Raw genomic sequence first — 19081 nt, forward strand, 5'->3', positions numbered from 1 at the left:
GACTCCTGAAGCAGAAATCTTGGAGGTGCTGGGGCACCCCCATGTCAGTAATTTCGCATTAATACATATGAACGATGTGCCTTCACCCTTCATTTTCCAGGCTGCCATGGGCACATGGTTTGCACGGTTATGGACAAGGTATTTGGGGCGCTGATTTTCATTTTTCCCTCTCTGACCAAGCTCTGCTAGTAAAAAACAAAACAAAACAACAAACAAAAACAAAAACAAAAAACAAAACATAAAAACAAAAAAAACAAAAAAAAGAAACAAAAAACAAAAAACAAAAAAACAAACAAAACAAAAACAAAACAAAACAAAAACAAAAAACAAAACAAAAACAAAAACAAAAACGAAAAACAAAAAAACAAACAAAAACAAAAACAAAAAACAAAACAAAAACAAAAACAAAACAAAACAAAACAAAACAAAAACAAAAAACAAACCAAAACAACAAAAAAAAACCCACCTGACCCTGTTTATAATCTCTTTGGCTGCAGTTCCCTCTGTTGTGTTGGCTCCGCAATATTTCAAATATTAAATTCTGGGGAGAAGAGAAGAAATGGCGTGGAAAGCAAATCATGAAGCCTTAACAAGAAATCAGATTTTTGAACTTTTGGAGGGAGCATCGTTTGATGACAAAGATCTAGCAAAATACAGGACAAGGGCTAAGGTATACAGACCTTGAGCTTCTCGTGAGAGTCTAACACCAGCTCCGAATCTCAGCGGAGCATACAGTCATGTGCTCAGACTACCTGGCCTTGCAGCCACACGCTCCCCATCTGAGCCCAGGCAGTAGTTCCAGGTAGGAAAGGGTCTGGAGGCGTGAGCTTGGGATTTGTAGACGACTCTGGACGGGAGTCCAGCCAAGTGATAACTGCACAGCCACACTTTTCTTTTTTTCTTTTTTTTTTCTTTTTTTTAGCAACACTTTTCTGAGATGCAAATTATAGATAATAAATGTCTGTAAAGCCCTACAGAATTTGAGTTGGTCTATAAAGGTAAAGTAATCAGACTTTTTAGGAATCCGTTAGATGTTTCATTCATTCATTCATTCATTCATTCTGAAAAGGAAACTTATCCCAAGGATACGCATCAACCATAAGCCAGATGGCAAGGGAGGGAGAGAGAAAAAGAAAGCTCTAGTTGCAGTAGAGTTTGTTCGTTGATCACTTGAGACGGGGAGGGCGAGGGGTGGGTAATGGAAGGCAGGAGCCAACATGAAACGGGTGGCGGTGCTTGACCCGCTTCCGGGGTGGAATGCCAGTCCGTCGGGGGGATGGAGTGGAAACGGCTGGAGTCAGAGGGAACCGCCTAAGCAGGAGGAAGGGATTAGAGTGTGCTTGGGCCCAGGGAACCTCCTGCCACCCAAGGCGTGCAGGGCCATGTTGAAATCCAGCATAATCGGAGAAAAATTGGATTCTCAGAGTCTTGTGAGGCATGTTAAAGAGAATATATTCTTTTTTTAAAAAAAGATTTTATTTATTTATTCATGAGAGACACAGAGAGAGAGAGAGAGAGGCAGAGACACAGGCAGAGGGAGAAGCAGGCTCCATGCAGGGAGCCCGATGTGGGACTCAATTCCGGGACCCCAGGGTCATGCCCTGGGCCGAAGGTGGCGCTAAACCACTGCACCACCCGGGAGTCCCAAGAGAATATATTCTTTCTTCTAAGTCAGTTGTTCTAAATTCTGGTTGCACATGACGCTCGAGGAGCTTCTGAAATATACTCCCATCCACCCGAGGAGACTGAATTTATTTGGTTTGGGGAAGGTCCTGAAATGGCAATTTTCAGTGCTCTCCAGGGATAGCTTGGGCTGCGCACGCACTACAGGGATGAAGTGGCGCCAAGAATGTCTAAGCAGAAATGTCAAGGTCACTCCGGTGTTTTAGACAGATAAGTCCAGCGGATGAGTGGAGGATGGGAGGGAGCTGGAAGCCAGGTGAAAACCACCAGTCTGTTCTAGCCTTGGTTCACCGAAGCTCTGGATTTATGCAGTTTTTGCAAAGGTCACAAAACACTTGCCTTCGATTTGTCTTTAAAAACATTTAATTACTGTTAAAAGAATAAATCGACAGAGATTCCAGGATGACATAAATCAAATTTTAACACGTCAACAGTGGTTGAATTTATGTCTCAAATTTAATTCAATATTCTCCCGAGGTGTTTAGTTGGTGAAGAGCCTGGAATTATAAAGCAACTTATTTTTTAAAAGGGGGGGGGGTAGGGAGAGTCATCAGGCTACAGGATATATATATATTAATTTATTTTTATTTATTTATGATAGACATAGAGAGAGAGAGGCAGAGACTCAGGCAGAGGGAGAAGCAGGCTCCATGCAGGGAGCCCGATGAGGGACTCGATCCTGGGACTCCAGGATCGCACCCTGGGCCAAAGGCAGGTGCAAAAAATGCCCCAGGATATATATATATATTTTAAATCCACCAAAACAGAACATACATCAAATGTTAAGAATGAACAGCCACACACACACACACAAAAAAAAAAAAAAAAAACACAGAAAAAAAGAATGAACAGCCACCCAAGACTCCAAATACCTGTTTTTTTTTCATTCTCATTCTCCTACATTGACTTTTTTCTTGTGCATTTGCTTTTTCACAAATTGTGACACAATACACGGTGAAAATGACCGTCTTAGCCATTTTTAAGTTACAGCCCAGTGGTGTTAAGTCTACTCCTACTGCTGCGCAGTCTCAGAACTTCGCCATTTTGCACCGAAACTCTACTTCCATTAGACGGCAGCTCCCCATCACCCAGCACCCTCTGCCCCCGAAGCCACCATGCTTTGCTTCTATGGATTGGACTGTGTTGCCGCCTCACGTAAGGAGCATCGTACGTACATTCCGCCTTTTGTTTGCCTGATTCATCTATTGATGAGCACCTGGTCACTTCCGCCTCTGGGCCGCGTGAATAGTGCTGCTGTCAACACGGGCACAGGTGTCTCTTCGAGACCCTGCTTTGGCTTCTTTGGGACACATGCTCTGGAGAGGACTGCTGGATCGTACGGTGATTCAATTTTTTAAATTTTTTTAGGAAGACCTTGCCTTTTAGTAAGTAGAATCCACACACCCTCATAAAAAGCAGTTTTGTCTATTTTGTGAAATGGACTTCTGCTTAGGAATTTATTTAGAGGGCAGCCCGGGCGGCTCAGCGGGTTAGCGCCGCCTTCAGCCCAGGGCGTGAACCCGAGGTCCCGGGATCGAGTCCCGCATCAGGCTCCCTGCGTGGGGCCTGCTTCTCCCTCTGCCTGTGTCTCTCTCTCTCTCTCTGTCTTTCTCTGTCTCTCATGAATAAATAAATAAAATCCTAAAAAAAAAAAGAATTTATTTAGAAAAGTTAATCGGGGAGGAATCCTCTGCATTGCAGTCGGGGGCGGGGGGACCGCAAGGCAGAGCTGGTAGGAACGGAGAAGCAGGAGCAGAAATAGATAAGGGAGGTAAAGAAGGGGATTGGGTCGAGGTCTCGGGGCCCCCTCCCTGCTCTTGAGGGGTTGCGGCCCTGTGGGGAGTCCTGGGTTGAGTAAGAATAATGCAGATGTCGCTGGGTAGCATGAGCTGGGGTCAGGGCACGTCTGTCCACGAGCACTCAGAGGGGAAGCTGCTATAAGGATCAGAGAAATAGCAAAAACCTGCACTGTTTTCCTGGCCTGTTCTCAGTAGCTTCTCCAGGTCCCGGGGTAGAGAGAGCGCACGGAAGGTCCTCACCTGGGGAGCCTGTGTCCTCCCCTGAAAGCCCAAAGTTGACAGCACGGCCAGCAGGCTCCGCGTGTGCTTTGGAGAAGCAAGTTGCCTGAATTTTACACATCAGTAGAGAAGGTTCCTGTCAAAGGGGAGCCCTGAGAGCAGTGCCCCAAGCAACCGGGAGGGGCCAGAGATGGAGAGGGCAAGCAGGGAAGGCCAGGCCAGTATGCAAACTCTTGGCCAGTAACTGCCTGCGCACCTTGAGCGGCCTTGGCCAAGAATGGCGAGGGATGGAAGTGTTGGTGCCAGACTGACTCATCGGGTGGCTCTGCGATAACCGGGGTCTGCGCAAGGTCTCCTCGACGTGTCCGCGTGGTTGGGGCAGGAGGAGGCGGGAAGGTGGGCCCAGGGTGACGGGCTCCGGCGGAGGCCTTGGCTGATGCTGCACAGGCCGGAAATCCCGGAGCAGCTGCGGGGCAGCGCGGAGCCACAGGCATCTGGGCCCCAACCAAAGTCATTTACCCAAAAGTCTTTTTTGTGGTTCACCTATGATGCACCCAGAATCCCCCCGATTGCCAAGAGAGTGTTGGTGAACGGAGCAAACGTGGTGCGAACCCTCAGGGAGCCTCCAGAGGATGCAGCAGGCATGTGACCAGCGGTTGGGCTAAGCGGGGCCGTTGAGCAGTAGACGTCGCCCAGAGGGCCGTGGAGGCTGGAGCTGAGGAGGAGCCGGCACCCGAGTGGGCCCTGGGAGGCGAGGGAGACACCGGGCGGGGCGAGGCCTGGGTTCCCGGCAGAGGAAGCAGCACATACAAAGGCCCTGCGGCAGGAGAGAGGCTGACTCTGAGATGGGCGAGTCGTTCAGGAGGATGGTCTTGAAGGGAAGCGGGCGTTGGGCCCGGGGACGTCCTCGCAGTGTGCCGAGCGCTGGGACCACGCAGGCGACTGAGCCGGGCAAGGCGGTGAGTGGCCTGTCCGAGCGCACGCGGGGACAGGCTCGGCTCGGTCGCAAGGCCCCTGTCCTGCGAGCCCCCACGTCTTGCAAGAATTTTTACGGATGTGATGTCATAACGGAAAGTAGATCAGTTCTCAACCTGTGCGTGTGCCACCCGAAAACAATGCGCAACAGTTAGAACACTTAGATGGGTAAGAGCATTACGGATGCACTTTTTGTACTTTTGTATGTATAGATTTTACATTTAAAAAAAAATCTAAAAAAAAAAAACATCTATTTGTATTTTTGTGTGTGTGTGTTTTTTTTTTTTTAGAGGGAAAATGACACCCGGGAAATAGAACCCACAACCTATATGGCATCTTAAAGACGGGGCCGCACACTGCAGCCGGCGCCATGTGGGATGGTTTTGTGGAGAAAGAACAGGTGTTAGCGCCCTGTAAGATGGGCAGGACCTCTGTGGGTCGGGAGGGGAAACCGGGGTAAGGGCTGCAGCGCGGGCGGGGGAGGAGGGAGCAGGGCGGCCCAGTGTGGGCCTGTGAGGGGTCGCTGTGGGAGCGAGACCCACAGGGGACCAGCCCGGAGGGGCCAGTGCGGGGCGACCCCATGCGCCCCCTGCACCAGCCACGGCGTCCGCAGGCCCTCCAAGGGCAGCCCCACGACCACGACAGACTCACACCCCACGAGGGAGGATGTGGGACCAGAGGCAGGAAAAATGACCCCAAATGCAGAGAAATTACCTGCGCCTGGGATAACGGGGTCAAATCAGCACAATGGGAGCCTGACCCCCTCCCTGGCCCCCTGCAGCCCCCTGCCCGGGCCTGACGCAGGCCCTCATGCCTCGCTTCTCCTTCCCACTCCTTTGCTCTTACTTCATCCTTTGGGCCTCGTGGGCCTCAGCTTGGGCGTTTCTTCCGGAAATCGCGGCCTGCCCCCCTCAGCAGCCAGCTAGGTCCCCCTGTGTCACCCCCTGGAGCGCCTGGCGCGTCTCCTCCATTGCATTTATCATGATGAGCAGCTAAAAACTGACATTTAGGCTGCGTTGCTGATGTCGGTTCCTGGTTCATTCCCTTACAAGTCCTCGCTTATCCCCCAAATAACCCCACGAGGAAGGGATTAGCAGGAATTTGGAAGGGAGTGCGCTCACCCCCCAGAGGGGCCAGCTCACATAGGGGGGGTAGTCGGGAGTACGGATTATTAGACCAACATAGAATTTAGAACCAGGCTGAGTAAGTTCTTTTTTTTTTTTTTTTTTCTGGAATAAGTTCTTCTCTTGTTTCTACCACTTGCTATCTGCAAGACCCCCAGAAAAAATTGTCTCATCTTTTTTTTTTAAGTTGTTTAATCTCTTGGCCTCAGTTTCCCCATCTGTAAAATGGGATGACATTATTGCCTCACATAAAATTGTTTGGAGGATTAAATAAATTAAAACTTGGAACAATGGGGCAGCCCGGGTGGCTCAGCGGTTTAGCACCTGCCTTTGGCCCAGGTCGTGACCCCTTCCCCTGAGGTCCTGGGTTCGAGTCCCACGTCAGGCTCCCTGCATGGAGCCTGCATCTCCCTCTGCCTGTGTCTCTGCTTCCCTCTCTCTCTCTCTCTTTGTGTCTCTCATGAGTAAATAAATAGAATCTTTAAAAAAAAAAAGAAAAAAACTTAAAACAAGACTGTCACATAGTAAGTGTAATACGTCTTAAAACTATGAGTTGCATAATAATTTGTTTAAAACGTGCCTCCTCATCCGTCCTGGGGGCGGCATCTGTCCGTAGAGACTGTCTACCGCTGCGGGGCCTAGTGCCTAGCATCGCGCCTAGACGCGGTGAGCGCCGGGTAGATATTTGATGAACGAACAAACAAAAGGCTGACTTCGGAGCCTTAGCATGCGCCACCCCTGTGACTAGAGCGCTTTAAAGCTTACGACGCATAGTTCGTTATTATTTTGTTTGACGCTGCCACAGACACAAAGACAGGGGGTGACCTTATTCCTGGGTTGCCCTTGAGAATGTTCAATCTCCAGAAAGTCGTTTGCTCAAGGACACACAGCTGTAAATGGTAAAAGCAAAAGAAGGCCCTGGCCCCTGACCCTGTGAGGCCATGGAACACCCAAGGATGGCCTGGGGGTAACCACCCCGAGGGGTAAGCCCCCTCCTCCACCCCTCTGGGTTGCCCCAGGCCTGAGCCCGGCCGCGCCAAGACTCTCAAGCTTTGCCCGCAGCCTCCTCTGGGGCTGAGCTGGTCCTCGGGTGACCGAGCCCCTGCGGCCCTGGCCTCACCCAGAGCAGGCCTCACCGAGGAGCGCCCGCGGCGCATCATGACAACGTGGGACTTTCTGCAGAGAATGACCGGGTCATGAGGCCGGGTCCCCAGGAGATTGAGCCACATCCACACAGAGAGTCCGTGGGCCAGACACGTGGACTCGGCCCACTCTGGGCAGAGCCGTCGCTGTGGAAGGCCAGACGCTCAGGAACCGACTGGAAGGCTGATGCGCTCGGGGCGGGGGGCGGGGGGGGCATCGCGATGCACCGTGGGACGCGTCTCCGCCAAGGGACGGCTGGAGGCCGTTATTCTTGCTGCAGTGGACTCCGTGCAAGGCTCTCCGGGCCCGCTCCGCGCGCGCTGGCACTTCTGGGAGGAGCATCAGAGGTCATGGGTCCACGGGGGAAGCACAGTTCCCTGACTTATACAGCCTTTCAGTGTCACTTTGGGGTGGAAGGGGGGGGGGCATTGGGAGCTAACAAAGTGCTTGAACACGGATGCAACAGGTATTCCTCTCCCCAGTCTACACCGAGGCGGCTAATGGCATCTCCGTCCCCGCACGGCGGGGAAAAGTTGTGACCTCGAATCTTACTTCTAGTGGCGAACAGACCCTTGGTGCCAGGGACGCAAACTGGGTAATAGTCAGTGACTCGGGTGTAAGTCAGGAAACGTCTTGATGTTCTAATCTGGGTCCCGTTTCATGGATCAGTTACAGGTTTAAACCAATCCACTGGGGCTAATTTCAACACATGGTCATTATCTTCCAGTTCAGTAGAAAACAAAAATAATAATATTGGGATTGAAGACTTAACAAGTGTATGTAATTTATTTCAGGCTTTCTCTCATAGTTTGCCTCTGTGCCAATTCCAGGTTTTGCAAAAAAAAATAAATAAATAATAATAATAATAATAATTAAAAAGATGCCCTATCAATGTCTACAAATGGTAATTAATGAGGGACTACGTTCAAGGCTCCATTCTCATGACATGGGAGACCCATCCACGGTATCCTGGGTAAAGCCCAGCGAGCCCGCTCTCGAGTACCAGGTCCACATGGGTCTGGGCTCGTAGGCAGACAGGCCCAGGCGCCCCCGAGACAAGGTCCCGCAGCCCGGGATCCCCGAGGGACCAGAGTGCAGGGCTGAGAAACTCCATGAGACGCAGCTGCCCACTTCAGAGCCCAAGGTCCCCAGGGACGCGCACCTACTCGTCCCTCCTATGTGGGCCCCATCCCCTTAGCTAAGCCGTTAGCTCCCGGGGCCCCTCGTGCCCCCATCCGGAGGGCCCTGAGCCACGCTGGAGCCAACGCGCTGCCACAGGCCTCCGGGAAGGCAGATCCCCCTTCCCTCCATCCAGCCTCCGTCAAGACAGAGGCCGACCGTTCCCAGTGGACCTATTTCTTTCTATCTTTGGTTGGTTGACACCCAACCCTTGAGCAGCTCAGCGTTTTTATAGATGTTTCTCATTATTGCCTTGGATTTTTAGAAACACATAAATTCTTTTTCACAGCTGCAGAATGTCCGCACTAAAACCTCTGACTAAAGAAAACAGCTGAATTCGCCTGTGGAAACCATGTAAATGCTGCCTATAGGGTCGGCTCCTCCATTTTAGGCCTCCTTGAGAAGCCGACCCTATAGGCAGCATATAGGCTTCCTCGACATGATACCTCATTCATTTGGTGAGATCCATTGCGGTCTCATGTTAATGGTTTGCATAATACTTTGAATTTGGGGGCCCTCAGAAGAATTCAAGTAGCTCTCCATCTTCTAACCTACACCAAGAGTTCTAGCAGGAAAAAAGAGGATGAAGGTCGCCTCAAAGGAGGTGTGGCGTGAGGAGGCCCGGGGCAGTGTGCAGGAGGCGGGAGAGAAACAGCCCCGCAGTCAAATCCCAAGTCTTCCCACTTCGCGGGGAATTTGGGCAAGTCATTTCGTTCTCCGGAACCCGCTTCCTCCTCTGCAAAAGGGGCTGTCGTGAGGCTCGAGGGAGATCCCGTGTCTACAAACCTGGTGCACGGCGTATGTTCAAGACTCATCTGCTCACCTTTCCACCCTTCTCAAGCAAGGGTCAGCTGCACCATGTCCCTCAAAACGTATTCACTACAGAAGGTCAGACCTTGGCAAGACTTGCCCTACAAAGGGAGACTCGACTTCGCCCTCAGCTACCGCTAAGGAGAGTAGAAGATAGTAGGGAATCCTCTGTAGACCTCTGCTCCGGGCAATGTTCACTCGAGAAAAGATACTGCAAAAAAAAATGACAAAGGAGGGGATCCCTGGGGAGCTCAGCGGTTTAGCACCTGCCTTCAGCCCAGGGCGTGATCCTGGGATCCTGGGATCGAGTCCCACGTCGGGCTCCCTGCATGGGGCCTGCTGCTCTCCCTCTGCCTGTGTCTCTGCCTCTCTCTCTCTCTCTCTCTCTCGTTTCTCATAAATAAATAAATAAATAAATAAATAAATAAATAAATAAATAAATAATTTTTTAAAAAAAAATGACAAAGGAAACCTGGAATCGGAGAGACCTGGATTTGAACACCAGTTCCCCCGCGGGTCACATGTCAGACCTGAACGAGTTATTTAATATTTCTAAGCATCTGTCCCTCATTTATGAAGCGAAAATTAAAGTCTCCCGCAAATAGCTGTGGAAAGGATCAAATAACGTGTCCGCCACACGGTAAGCACTCGAGCAGGATCATTATTGCTATCGCCGAGCCGCCTCACTCCGCCAACGATAAAATCCAAGCTTAGAAAGACGGTTCATAAATGCCTACGTCTCCTTAGGTCCCGGGAACACCATCCTATCGACTGCCTCACGGAGGCGGAGGGCTTGGGTGAGCGAGATTATTTACGAGCTTTGAGGTCTGTTTCATTCTCTGTTAAAAGGCTAAACTTCTGAAGGGACCCTCCAGAAAAGCTGAAATTCTTTATGTTCACGATCGCCCTATCTTTCGGTTATCGGGCAATGCTTTCCCTTAAATGTACGGCTGCAAAGAAAACGCTGTCATCAGTTATGCTGTGTCCCTTCATTAAATTTGCCTTTGAAGCTGGTTTGAAGTCAGATTGTGTGGCTTTGAATATCTGTTCAGGGAGTCAGGATAGAAAATATTAGGAGGATATTTGGTCACTAGAATGATGCAGAAACCTAAAACCCTTAGTTCTTTTTAAAGGAACTTTCAGGGTCGCCCGGGTGGCCCAGCCGTTGAGCATCTGCCTTTGACCCAGGGCGTGACCCCGGGGTCCTGGGATCGAGTCCCGCGTCGGGCTCCCTGCACGGAGCCTGCTGCTCCCTCTGCCTGCATCTCTGCCTCCCTCTCTCTGTGTCTCTCATGAATAAATACAATCAGTCAATCAATCAATCAATCAAGGAGCTTTCACATTCGTTCTCCTTGGAGCATCAGAAAAATGATACCTCATTTTGCCTTTTTTCACTCTTATAATAACATTCTCCAGGAAACAACATTTCCCTCAAATGTTCTGAAACCTCTTCAGCTTGTCCCTGAAAACCTTTTCATTTTCTTTCATCAAGGTGACCAGGTAATTTATGGTCACAGGTAGAGAGGGACAGACCCACAAGCTGCCGATTATGCTGCTTTAGCTCCACGAGCCGTTTCAGCCCCGATTTGCTCAAACCTGTAACACGGTACTTGAATAGGTTGTTGCTCCTCAAAGGCGATAGTCCCCAGTACAATCAAACACCCTGCTCGTGGCATTTCAGTCGCTGATTTTCCAAAGAAAAGCCAGGAATATAAATTGTGACAGAGAAAGAAAAATGAAACTTGAATGCCCAGAAGGTGCTGACGAGGCCAACAGCGGCTGCGCGGAAGCAGCTCGGGTGAACCTTCTGGCCCGTGTCCACGACGGCAAAGTAACCACGGAGCCGGCTTTAATTAAGAAAGCAGCTTAGCCCCAGATTAATTATATAAGGTCTTCCTGCATATTTGTAATGTTTTCAAGATACATTCAAACTCACGTGAATGACTCTGGAGCTAGGCCGTTGAGTGTCGCATCCGGACTCCCCGGGCGCTGCCCCCCTTCTTCTTCCTCAAGACCCTCCTCGAACTCCCCCCACCCCCAGGATCCCGTGCAGGGCTTAACGCAGGAAATGGAGGTGAGAGGGCGAGAGCACTTGGCTTTCCTTTGCTGACACCAGACTCTACCCCCAGCTCATCTTGCAAACGAGGATCTCCTGAAAAGGAAGCCTGTGAACAGCAACGAGGGCGGTTCTGGTCTCTGTCAGTGGAAGCGCTTTGGGCAGTTAACTTCCTATGACACACGTCACGAACCAGAGAATAGATGTGGTCAGACGCTCAGGGAGGTTCATCAGCCGTCACCCCTAAGGTTAGGGAATGAAGGTTGATGGCTGAGATCTAGCGACATCCTCAGGGAATTGCAGCTGAAAACGACGGAGACGAGGAGTGTTGGTGGACGCCGTGTCCAGGGTTCGGATGGCTCGAGGTGTCGCCGCCGGGAGCTCCGACTGGATGCACCATCCGGGGCACGTCCCAGACTCTACCGACACGGGGGGGCGGGGGGGGAGGCCGCCTCTGACTTTTGCATTAAGGATCCCCAGACGGTCTCCTGGGACTGGGGGAAAAGGAAAACCAAAGGGGAGAGATGGAGATGCTCAAAGCAAAGTCAGTCTCTGCCCCAGGATACGATACCTCCAACTATGTGCATTTTTTAACCGTTATACTTATTTCCAAGAACAGACTCCCAGTTTTAAATTCTACATCGTAACCCCAGATGCCTTACTCCAAGCCCCAGTTAGCTTTCTAAACCCCTGTTCTTTGGTTCCCCTCCTGTATTTTTGGTACGAGCCCTATTGAGTTGCTCACTGTTCTCTGGAGATGGTCCCACATTTTCCTACATGTGTCCATCTGTTCACACCACTTTCTCCCTCTAGGATTTATCATAAATAGCAGCTTCCGTGGCTTAGAGCAAGCAAGGGTGAACTGAAGGTAATTCTGTAGGAAAAATTACCAGGGGCAAAATGGCTCAACTGTCCCGGGAGGGGGGGGCGGCAAAACCCAAATTCTGTATCAAAATTATGAGGGGCTGTGTCGAGTCGAAGAGCAATAAAAGTGCCAGGCCCGTCTGTGAGGTTTGATCTGGTTGGGGTGAGTATGGGCGTTCAGGAAGCATAAGAAACAAACAAAACAAAAAAGGAAGCATAAGAAACATTGAAATCACCCTGGGACTCTCCGTCATGAATCAGAGAAGTCTAGAACCACGTTAGTAGGGTCCCGTCTGAGGACTAAGGCTGCCGATAATCGGAGATCACAGCCGTCTTTGCGTATTGTTATATGACATTTTTTTGAGCACCTGCTGCAGGAACAGCTTTACGATAGATGCTGATAGATACACAAGGATCAATGGGACAAACTCCTTGACCTCCAAGACCTGTGGAATGAACACAAATAATTCCAGAAGTGACTAAAAAGCCAGAGGAGAATGGGAGGCCGGGCTCGTGGGAATAGCCAATGGGGAATTCCAAATTAAACCTTCTCATTAAGCTTGGGCCCGTCCAGAATAAGGCAAAATGCACACCTCCTTGCTTTATAGGGCGTCCTATATTATAGGCCGGTGCATAATAATGGCGCACGGGGATAATGGTGCTGAGAAACCCGGGAGGACATAGCATGGAATGTCTGCCCGCGTTACCAGGCATTGCGTCTCTCGTCATGCCCAGCACGGCCCGGAAGCGCCGATGCCTCCATCTCCCCCATGCCAGTGTCCCCTGTGCCCTTTCTCTCCTGCTCTCCCTTCCGTGGATGAATGACCGTAATGTCCACCTCCCTGAAGTTGCTTTTAAGAGACCACCTGATACCGCCGAACCATTTGTGTTCAGGTGAAGACCGTGGCAAGCGGGGTGGTATCCCAGGGCGGCTTCAGCTCCCTCCCTCCCTGACAGGTTCCAGCAAAACCCTCCTAGGACCCACGGCCCACTAAACCTACAATCCAGATGGTGTGAACATAAAATCAACGTCAAAGTAGCGTCCTCAGCCCTCCCAACAGGACGGCCACCCACTATGAACTCCAAGGTCATGGCCTGTTAGTGAACTATACTGGTTCCAGGCACAGAAAGAAAAAAAACCCTTTCCAGACTCTTTGTTATGCTTTGTCACCTGGACCCTCATCAAGCTCAGGTTGGGTCTAGTCACAAGCTCTTTCTTAAAAACAGTTGTGCCCACTTGGAGATCTGATAACCAGACCGTGAGCTGCAGATACCTGCTCAGACTAAACCCAAGGAAGGGCCGAGGCAGCAGACACTGCACCGTTTCTTCCCTCTTCTCCGTCCTACCTCTACCTGCCCAGGTGCACGGCGGCAGCTGTCACGTGTATTAGCAGGTGCAGGTCAATGCAGATGAGGGCCTGAGCCTCAGACCCGCCGAGGGCCATGTTCTGTGACATCAGCGGACTCTGCTCTTAGGGCTGGAAATGCTAGAGTAGTTTTTAGAAAAATTTTCTCTGAAAGCCTAACCACCTTCGGTGTTTTAAGGAGCAAATTACGATGATCTGAAAAGGTAAACTCTCCTTGTTTGGTGATGCTTGATGTGAGGGATTTTTTACAAGCGAAGAAACAAACCAAAAGCCTCCGTAAAACCGCACAGCATCCTGAAGACAGAGGAAGCGCTTCCACGGTTTCCCGCTGGAAGTCCAGCTCTCCGAGTCTGCAGATGCCTGGACGTCGAGAAAGGCCGAGACTCTCTCTACTCTTCCTTTTTTTATATATATATATAAATTTATTTTTATTGGTGTTCAGTTTGCCAACATACAGAATAACACCCAGTGCTCATCCCATCAGGTGCCCCCCTGAGTACCCGTCACCCAGTCACCCCCACCCCCCACCCTCCTCCCCCTCCACCTCCCCTAGTCTGTTTCCCAGAGTCAGGAGTCTCTCATGTTCTGTCTCCCTTTCTGATATTTCCCACTCATTTTTTCTCCTTTCCCCTTTATTCCCTTTCACTATTTTTTATATTCCCCAAAGGAATGAGACCATAATGTTTGTCCTTCTCCGATTGACCTTACTTCACTCAGCATCATCCCCTCCAGTTCCATCCCCATTGAAGCACATGGTGGGTATTCGTCGTTCCTAATGGCTGAGGAATATCCCGCTGTACACATAGACCACAGCTTCTTTATCCATCATCTGTCGATGGACACCGAGGCTCCTCCCACAGTTTGGCTATTGTGGACATTGCTGCTAGAAACATCGGGGTGCAGGTGTCCCGGCGTTTCACTGCATCTGTATCTTTGGGGTAAATCCCCAACAGTGCAATTGCTGGGTCGTAGGGCAGGTCTATTTTTAACTCTTTGAGGAACCTCCACACAGTTTCCCAGAGTGGCTGCACCAGGTCACAGTCCCACCCACAGGGCAGAGGACTCCCCTTCCTCCACATCCTCTCCTACTCTTCTTAACATGATCCCCGGAGGTGAAAATTACTTCCCGCTCCCCAACCCTCCTGGCTGTCTGCCCCCCTCGGCTCCCCCCCGAGCTTCCGTCCTTTCCATGACTGATAAACCTCTGGTGCTTCTGAGGTTTCTGGGGAAGGTGAGTCACTGGTGATGCTGCTACGCTGGCCAGAGGGCCCTGAAGGGGGCCGACTGGTGGGGTCAGTCACAGCCACACGCGGAGACTGGGCGAGGGGCCCCCGCTGCTCAGCCCCAGCAGCCTGCTTGCACTTTATTGCAGGACAAGCCAACAGGATGCCCAGGCTCGGCCCCGCCAGCTTCCGTTCCTTGATTCCCTTTGGCTGCGCACGTCCAGGGGCAAGTACCACGCGGTGAGCGCTGCCTGGAGGCACGGCCCCTCCGACTGGGGTCCGGGTACTTAAAGAATGAGAAGGATTGAAGAGTTTGGTGACAAAAGGTGGGACCAGAGCTACAGACTAAAATTCGACTTGAGGATTTCAGCGTCTCTTGCCCCTCCCTCGGTGAACTAATTTGGATTTTACTAAGAATTTCTAGTCTTAATGTCATCGTCAAGCCATAGGAGCATGACCGACATAACGGCCTACATGTCATCTGTCCTAATGGAGGAAACAGAAATTCTAGCCACTGCTTCATGTCATGCATGGTTTCCAGCTTTGCCTGGAAAATGTTTTCCTTTTACTTATTTTTCTATTTTTTTATTTTTTTAAAGATTTTATTTATTATTCATGATGGGGGAGGCAGAGACACAGGCAGAGGGAGAAGCAGGCTCCATGCAGGGACCCCAGGATCCAGCCCTGGGCCAAAGGCAGGCACAAAACTGCGGAGCCCCCCCGGGGATCCCCAATGTTTTCCTTTTAAAATAAAAATGTGGCCTATTTAGTTTGCATTCACTACAACAGGTTGACAATGCAACAGGTTTGGGGGCAATTTAATTGAAATCATAAATTATTCTGCATCACCTGGGAGGCGAGACTCTGCCATTCGAACACTTTTGTTTCCTTTGAAAACAAAGCAGCAGGACACCCCAGGGAAGGACTCCAGAGGCTCAAAACCCGGGCCTGCGGACTCCTGGGCTCCTGGGCCTGTCCCTCTGGCTTCATCTCCACAATAAAGGAGAGCCTGGCGGCTCCCAGAGAGCCTAGATCTAGGGGATCCCGCGGATCTTAAATCCCTGGAGCCAACTAAGACCCCTAGTTTGGGCCAACACTGCAAAACCCAAGGCCGACTCCTCCGGAGACCCGTGAACAGCTGCGTCCTCCTGACGGGAGGCCCTCGGGAGACTTGTGAAGGCGGCAAAGGGGGGAATGGGGACTGAATGTCTGGGGTGCCTGGGGCTCTGCAGACCCCGGTGGTCTTCGTGGTGACTCTAACGCGGGGCCCTGGGTGACGGCCCAGGCCTGTGTGAAGTCAGAGGCGAGTCAGTGGAGGCCGCGTGGCGAGGAGAGCCTTCCCCCCCTGCCCCCTGAGAAATCCGCGCAGGCTTTGGACTGTGGGGATCAAAGGGCACGGACGTCTGTGGCGGGGTGTGGGCGGCGGTGCACACGCGAGTGCTCTTCTGGGCGGAGGGCCTGGGGGAAGGCCAGCGGCGCCCGTGGACAGAGCCTCGGTGGGGCAGGCGCCCGGCAGCCAGGGAGGTGGCCCTGAGTACCTGCTTCGAGAGGGTGCCCTGCCCGGGCCTGAACGGGAGGGCCGGAGACAAGGTGCCAGTTTGTCTTCTGCCACCAGCAGGCGGGAGGCCTGGGCCGGCAGCCACTGGGAGGATGAGCCCCCGCACACCCACGGTCGCTCTGGGCGCGCATGACCGCTACGCTTTCCACTTCGGGTGCAGCACCCAACGCCTTGCAGGGGCTGCTCGGCGCTTCCTTAGAGGACAGGCTTGGTGCCCCCCGAGCGCACCGGGTGGCGGCGGGCGAGGGCTCCGGGCGCCCTGGCGGAGGCTGGGAAGCGGCGGCGGCGGCTCTAGGACCTTCCAGATCTGCAGCTCCTGTGGGTCAGTCGGGACACAGCACTGTCTTCAGCAGAGGGAGACTGGTGTACACACGTGCACACATGTACATGCACACACGCAAACGTGCACACACATGCACACACGCACACACACGCACATGCACGCCCTTGTCCCCCCGAGCCCAGGTTTCATGCCAGGCAGGAGGAAAGGCAAGAGGCCGCGCGAGAGGCCGACAGGCGGCTGCGCCTCACAGGTTCCCGTGAGTTGACGGAGGCAGCGTCTGGCAAACCACACGCCCGTGTGGCTCCCGACAGCACCGCCCGGGCTCCCGTGGCAGATCGCTCTTGCCCCGGGCCGCGTGGCCAGGTGGCACAGCGGACGGCCTTGCAGACGCGCTCTCTGCCTCTTGGGTGCACCAGGCGCTCAGCAGGGGCCACGCGGCCACATTCAAACCTGGACATTTGGGCATGAATTGGCTTCAGCTAGTGACCGTGGTGAGGATCGCTGCGTGGTAAACAGCGAACTACGATAATCCTACCAATCCAGCACTTGGGTTCTTGCGCGTCACCTAAAGCACAGCCTTTAGGACCACAAATGATTGTCACTGCCGGAGCGGCACAGTTGTGCTGTCCGTTAAGGAAACACAAAAGCGACACCCTGTGCGCACACCTCGTGCAGTAGGTGGTTTGTTCATTTTTACCAAACAAATTTCAGGCTTCAGGGCTAAAATGTATGTGATTCATTGTCTGAGTGTTTGGTGCTGTTGGAGGCTGTGACTTGCATGTGACAGTGTCTTGCTGGCAGGCCTCATGGGGCGGCAGTGAGGTGCAGTAGAGCCGCCAGGCCCCAGAGGGTGCGGGCGCAGGAGGGAGACATGGGCAGAGCAGGGGCTTTTTAAGGGGGACGAGGGGTAGGGGTAGTGTCTGTAGGGGTGATAGGTACTGGGCGTGGGGCGACAACTGCCCGGCCCTCATACGGGTCTGAGTGAGGTGCGGTTGGGGTTCCCTGCATAGGCCCCTCTCCCCCTGATGAGGGTCCTCGGGGGCCTGCTGGTGGCGGGAGAGTTCGGGGGGGGGAGCACAGGTGGGGAGACCGCTGCCATTTGGTTGGTGCCTCCCAATGCCCTCGATCCCGCTGCCCAACACCATCTCTTCCCAATTTTCCAACCCCAACTCAGGGATTCACAGCAAATTACTTCCTACACAAAACATGTCTGATTGCATGTCTCATGTCTTTGATTTCGATGAATTACCTTTTCCAGAAATACTAATAAATGCAGGCAGAGGGACCCATGTTCCTAATTGTGAGATTATGGCTTGCTGAGGACTTTAAAAATATATATAATTAGAAAGAAAAAACACGCACTCCCTCAGCCTCCTGCCACCTTGAAGCTTCAGCGTTTTATTCATCTTCACGTGCAACAAATACGCCCAAGTAGCCTAGTAAGTTGAGCAAGCCAGCTGAGGCCTCCTCTCTAGAACCCTCCTTCTCTTTCAGTGGAATCTCTTCTGAGCATTGCTTTCTCTTTCCCCGAGGTCAGGGGTTCGTGAAGTATCTTATGATACGGGCAGCTCTGGAGAGAGGCAGCTCACGGCAGAGCAGGGCTCAGCCGGCGAGAGATGGAGCGAGCAGGTCGTCATCATACCTGAGAGCCTTGGGAGGCCCTTGAATCGCTGATCTTTAGTCTCGTCTTTCTGGGGAAACTACAGAATGAGGAAAATTTGGAAGTTTCACAGCATCCCATATTGATATTACGTGGGTTGGTGAATGTAGATGATGTAAATGCGTGGATGTAAATGGGTCATGTGGTTAATGGAGTAACAGCCAACAAGCCCATGGAGGGAGGACTACTGGTTGGCCACAGGCCGGTGGAAGAAGCCCGAGGGCCACCATGACCGCCGCATACGAGGCTTGTTGTCCACGTCTGACCAACGGTTCCCCATCTCCCCTTGCCAACATCGTCTGGATGTTCCACGTGGAGGGACCGTACGGCGACCTTCAGCCTTTACGTCTCCCAGGGACTTCGGTATTTCTGGCAATTCCACTTCTGCTGTTTGTTTCTAGGGAGGCTTCCCAGCATTCTCTTACAGCCACAAAGCCTCAAAATGTATAGATTCCTCTCAGTCCCTGGAAACCCACCCAAATCCAGCCCACAATTCACTGCCGACGACACGTCCTCTCCCCCGTCGGCACCCTACGTCCGACCTCCCTGGGGATTCATTCACCGCCTCACCTCTTCTCTCCCTTGCAGCCCGGCCTGTAATCGGCCACCAGAGTTTCTCCCCGAAGAGCAGGTCGGAGCCTATTATTGTTAAACACATTCAATTGTACCCTTCAGCCTGTGCATGAAATTCAAATTCCCTAGACTGCTTTTGAGTCCCACAACCGGATTTCAACCAAGCTTGGTTTGTTTCATTCCGATCTCCTCCACGTACGCTCCTCACTGACTGAACTCCGTCATCCTCCCTTTATATTTCCCTTGCTTTCCTCCCCCTTTAGATCGCCTTCTCTATGTCTACACGTCGAAATCTACTCTTGGGTCAGGGCGCCCATCTAATGCTCCCTTTCCTCTAAAGCTTTCCCACCTCTTCCTGCCAGAAGCAATCTTGTCTACCTCTAGACACCTACAGTATTTAATCTGCACTCCTCTTCCTGCACTTTTCACTTTTTACGATAAAATATTAAAAAAAAAAAACACTCTTGACAAGACTGTAAACTCCGTGTAACTCATGTAGTGTCTTGCGTATGTTATGGCCCCGATACGTGTATGGACTTAAGGTATTGAATGCCTCATCGGAGGA

At 51.9% G+C, this 19081-nt stretch overlaps 1 protein-coding gene across 1 annotated transcript in view; it reads left to right on the top strand.

The window, feature by feature from the left end:
* Positions 1 to 19081, top strand: part of KCNMB2 (potassium calcium-activated channel subfamily M regulatory beta subunit 2) — a 198116-nt gene that overhangs the window by 47047 nt on the left and 131988 nt on the right.

This window comes from Canis lupus, chromosome 34 (genome assembly GCF_003254725.2).
Source record: "Canis lupus dingo isolate Sandy chromosome 34, ASM325472v2, whole genome shotgun sequence".
NCBI lineage: Eukaryota > Metazoa > Chordata > Mammalia > Carnivora > Canidae > Canis > Canis lupus.